The following is a 6,056-nucleotide window of genomic DNA, read 5'->3' as shown; positions in this document are numbered from 1 at the left end:
ACGTTCACCGGCGCAACAACTCTAACGGTGAATCCTCTCTCTCTCTCTCAGACGCGAACTAATCACTATTAAAATCACAGGTCGCAGCTCACAGTCATTGCGAACTCAGCTTCGGCAAACACAATCATCGACGGTGAGTCCTCGGGCATCGGGCCCAAGTTGTAAGCCCGTTAGTCAGGGCAGGCTCAAGCTCAGGCTCGGGCCTAACAAATTTCCATTAATGAAAAGTAAAAGCCTAGCCCGGCCCATGAACAGGTATATTTGTGATCGAATCTATAGTCTTAGTAGCGGAGACCTGGGTCCAAATCCCTTGCCACCAGGATTTGGGGTTATGTTTAGGCAACAAATGGATCGAATCGCATATGTTGCCAAATCGCATTGAAATCGGATTGCAACAAGATAATAAGGGCCCATTTGGTTCGCAGGAACAAGGGTTCAAGACTAGAAGGGTAATTCCGATTCTAAGGCCCCTTTCACTTTTTAATAAGTTACTTGTCCAAGTAAATGCAATTACCTTGATAGGCTTTTCATAAAAAATACATACCCAGGTAAGTGCGTTTACCCATATTCTTTTATTTATCATGTAAATAAGGTGATAACCATTTTAGCCATAAAAAATTATTATTAAAATTGATACTTTTGTCTCATTCAAGTATTGACAATTTCCCCCCTATGTGGGAAAGTTATTTACCCACATAGGAGATGGGTATCACTTACCGAGGTAAATGATACTTAGGAAAATAAACTTTTCTTGGTCCCCACATAAATTTGAAAAAAAAAAAGAAAATGGAATTCTTGGTCCCCACGGGAAAATCAAGAAACTTTCCTTGGTCCCCATAGGAAAATAAACTTTCCCCCCTCTCGAAATCCAAAAAAAAAAAAAAAAAACATCCTCAAAATGTTTAGTTGGGCGGAATCAAAATCTTGTTTCCATTCCACCCATTCCTGGTGGAATGGCATTCTCTCCCCTTCCCTTAGAAATTAAATCACATTTCAATTCTTGTTTGAACCAAACAGACTATAGGAATAAATCATTTAGATTATGATTCCAATTCTAACTATGAATCAAGTGGAACCTAAATTGTACAATATAAATAAATTAGGGGTAAATTATAGATAAAAACCAAGTTCAGATTTGCACCCCATGAAGGGGCACCCGACAACGTCCCACAGCACATTCCCACCATGTATTGAGGAACATCTCTCAATGATAGTACTAGACTCAATGATGTCATCATCGGGAGATGTTCCCAATACATGATGGGGATATACTATGAGACGTTGTGGGGCACAAATGTGAACTCATAAAAACCAATACTTTGGGTACTTTGGGGATGGTAACATTTAAGGGCCGAGACAACCAAGGTGGCATTCGATGGCGTTGAATCAACCTTCCAACACCAAATTCTATGCTTTTCGGATCTTCAAAATTGTTCAATAGCACCTCTAAACCATCCGAGCTCTGCAAATTCCTTAGAATTATTAGCAGTTTGACACGTTCAAATGTGCAAACGACATTTTGTTCCCCAAAATACCTATTTATAATTTTTGAAAAAACCATTTAAGCCTTATTAGCCTTATATTCTTCTTCCTTACTCTCTCTCCCTCTCTCTCCTCTATGCTTTTTCATTATACTGTCTCCACTTAATCAGCGAACCAAAATCATTGCCACCGCTAATTCAAATTTCAATCACTCTCTCCTATTTCTCTCTCTCTAATATCTTTCTCTCTTATTCTTTCCCCGCAATGTTTCCGCATTTATCTACAAATACAACGAGCATTGGACCACGAGCATTGGACCAACACTCAATGTAACTCAGAGGACGAGCTTCTATCATGACAATGAACATCTATGATCTAACCAATAAATAGAGCCCACTTTAACAAAACAAGGACCAAAGGCAAAACATATTAATTGTAGCTCCAAGGAAGATAATCCATCATAAATGTTTTACATTATTGATTAACTTTTATTAATAATTTTTATCGCTTATGAATTTTTCTATTATTTTGTTGTTTAAAAAAATTATAATCTTTATATTTGTATTACTTCTATAATATTGTCCTTTTAATATTTTTTATTTTTAATATTTAATATTTCTTATCTCATAATATTTTCTATAATATCATGATATTTTAATCACTTTCGTTTATTATTATTTAAGTAACAGCTTAAGGGATAAATTTGTAAAATGCAAATTTTGTAGACCTCATAACATCTAGGTTATTAATCAACTCTTCTACAGTCAAACATGTGCAAAAGCAGAAAAAAAAATTCCACTTAATGCTTTTTTTTTTTCTTTTTATTTATAGGATTCATACTTTGAAGGCCACCCAAGTTTCTCCTAAACTTTTGAATATATAGACATAAGGCCATGTTTGAGAGTGCTTATGTTAAAAATAAATGTTTATTCAAATAATCAATTATTTGCATTTAGCACCAAACTTTTAATAAGCACTTTATTTCATATTGGGTGTTTGGTGGTCTTTTTCTCCAATAAGCACTTATGACCATTTTGTCCTTCATATTATGCCAACAAAACATGTTCCAACCCTTTACCAACTTGATCTAACACCGCACATCTCACTACGAGATTAGGACCCACCACAAAAGTGGGACCTGCCATGTATAAGATTTGTAGTGTGAAATTAAGTTTGTAGCGGGTTGGAACATGTTTTGTTGGCAGGTGGTCTATATTGATAGCTTTGCTTATGAAAATATTGCTATAAAATTTATAGTTTTTTTCATAGTTTATTGCTCTTTAATTCTACTATCAGAGACCTGTGTGCAAGAGATTTGTTAAGCAAAAGCTAAACAATAGAATCACATAAGAGTATACAATTGTTTTATATTTTTAATTTTTTAAATAAATAACAATGATTTACATTTTGGGTTTGACTATGATGTGAGAAATATATGATATGGACAAATTTTAACCAATCAGTTGGTATTATAAATGTGGTAGCCAATCAAGTGTATTTTTTTTTATCAAGATTCATTAGTGGATTTTGATTGGTCAAAACATTTCCAATACCATATCTTTCCCGCACCATAGATTTTCCTTATATTTCATATACTACTTTTATTTATTTTTTTATGATACACAAATAACAATAATTAAATTTGGATAGGGTTGTTTCATCAAAATGATAAAATTAACCAACTTACCAACTTGTTAATTTTTTAGTATTTCCAATTGGCTTTGGCTCAACAATTTTCCAACCTGACCAGGTTGGATTAGTTTCACTTTGGCCATTTGTAAATCGACCAAAATTAAACAACTTGACTATAAATATATATTAATATTTTATATTTTTAATATAAAATTTTAATACGGCAAAGTGGGGAAATTCCCATATTTATTAGTCTAAAATATTTTATATCATAAATTTACTTTTTGAAATTATTTTTAATAACACCACTATAATTAAAAAAAATAAAATTAATTTTTAAGTTTAAATCTTTTGAACTGACAGACCAAATCGAAAATCGAGTCAAATTGATACAACCCGAGTTGGTCATTTTTCACTAATGGTCAATTAGTTTTAGGTGACCAACTCCCCAACTTTGCCAAGTCGATTTGATTTGCCAAACAACCTACAACCAAATTGAACCAACACATGAATACTCCTAATTTTAGCTAAATTATTAGTTTAGCCTCCAATAATTATTAAAAATTTATAGTGAAAATACATTACACTGATAATGAAAATACAACAAATAATAATATAAATACAATAAAGACTATAAATCTATTAAATTAGTCAATAAATAGTGTAACTTCAAATAATAGTTTAATCTCTAGTAAATATTAAATAAATTACAATAAAAACACAATAAGTACAACAAATTAAATTTAAAAAGTTAAATAGCATCAATTCAATCTCCAATAATTATTGAAAATTTTATGTTAAATAACAGAAATATATAATAAAGTCATCAATAAATAATTACTTAAAGTATAATAAATATCAATTTTAGTATATAGAAATATATAATAAATATAGATTAAGATTTTAAAATTAATAATAATAATTTTTGATTTTTTAAAGTTATTTTTCTAGAATTATTAATTGATGTAAGTGAAATTAGTTACTTACAATATTATTTAGTTATTTAAATAGTATAATTATTTAAATTTTAAAACATTAATTATTTATTGGATTTAATCATCCATGGAATTATAAATTATACTATATAACAAAACTTCATTATTTTAACTATTTTAAATCTAGTTATGTTAAATATTTCATTAGTTAAATATTTAAATAATATATAAAATATTTCAAAATTTTTGTTATTTTAAAGTTATTACATAATATTAAATATTTTGTTATATAATGATTTAGCTATTTTTAATAATTTTTATTTAAGATATTTAGTTATTGAAATATTTAAATAATACTTTTTTAATGCTAATTTTTTGAATAACATTTAAGTTGAATAATCTTGAAAACCATAATTTATATTGTTAGTACATAATTTCGTGATGAATTTTGTAAAAATATAAACCTATTAATAAAATGAATATTATTAAATATATGATTAATAAAATGAGTTTTATAAATAAATATAATTTTTGATTTTTTTAACTTTTAATTCAAACTTTCTTAGATAGATATAGACAAAAAGTTGGGGAGAGAATAAATATGAATTAGAGGTAATTTAGGAAAAAGTAGGGGATAATGGAGGATGTAGTTTATAAAAAAATTTAGAAAAGGATATTATTTAGGTTATTGGGAATGTGTGGGAGAGAGGGAGATTTTAGGTAATTTGGGAAGGGAGCATGTCATTGGTTGTTTAGAAAGTTACATGGAATAAAAAACTAAAAATTCAAAAATAGGATAAAATTTATATCTAATCATTGATTTACTTAAATTACAAAGGTGAACTTTTACTAATTGTAATTAGTAAATTTCTTAATTACTCAAGTTGAGCCATTAAAATTAATGTACTAGATATATAAACTTGTTTGACTTAAGTGAACCAATAAAGTTTAAATTAGAAAATTATTAAATTAATTACTTAATTTACTTAAATTATTGAATTATAAAATTACCTAACTTACTAAACCAAAAATTAATCATGAACTTAAAATTACTCATCTAGTCAAGTAATAATGTTATCATAAATTACTTAAATCGCTATAATAGATATAGAAAAATAGTAAAATTGTTTAATAATTTACTAATAAAGTTACTGTTTTAAGTAAATAAGTAAAATTATAAAAAATGGTTATTCTAATATGGGTAAAGCTCAAATAAAAATACTATACGCTGATGTTCTTTCACTCTCGCTTAACAAAGCCTGCATGGGGACTGCAATTAATTAGGGTCCATTTGGTTCAAATGAATAAGTATCTAGAATTAGAATGGAAATGGATCATTCTGGTTCTAGCTAATTATTTGGTTGGGTAGATTTGGAATCCCATCTTCATTCCTGTCCAAATGACATTTTCTTACTTGAGTGAATGACCATTCCCTCCCCCTCTCTCGAATGAAATCCCATTTCAGCTCATTCCGATTATAACTCTTGTGTAAATTAAACAAAATACGGAAATAGATCAATCCGATTACACGGGGCTTTAAGTAAATTGAGATTAATTTGATTTAAACAATAACTTGAACCCCGACCCACATGTTTAAAATGGGTATGAAGTGAGATCAAATTGGCTGAAGCCTGAATGCAATGGCTGTGCCCATTATAGTCATTAAATGCATATGGTCCAGAATTGTTCATTCTTTCACTTTACATTCATGAATGGTTGAGGCATTGTCATTGTGTGAATTTTCACAACCAAGTCTGGATTTCCTCCTCAAACCCGCCTCATGGCAAGTCGCAGCTGTCTCCAATGCATATCTCCAACTGCTCGCGGAGCCAGATTTTTTCTTTTGGAGGACCAAGTAGTTATTGTAATGAAAAAAGTTATATCAAGTCAATTATATTATATGGATTCACAACAAAACAAATAAAAATATTATTACACAAGGCCAGAAATGCATAAATGATATGAGGGGTGAGAGGACTGCAATATCTTTGGGTTATAGGTTTTTTT

This window comes from Nelumbo lutea, chromosome 5 (assembly GCF_056320005.1).
Source record: "Nelumbo lutea isolate HS-2025 chromosome 5, American lotus-T2T, whole genome shotgun sequence".
Lineage (NCBI taxonomy): Eukaryota > Viridiplantae > Streptophyta > Magnoliopsida > Proteales > Nelumbonaceae > Nelumbo > Nelumbo lutea.
The sequence above is the reverse complement of the archived record's forward strand: the minus strand, read 5'-3'. Positions refer to the sequence as shown.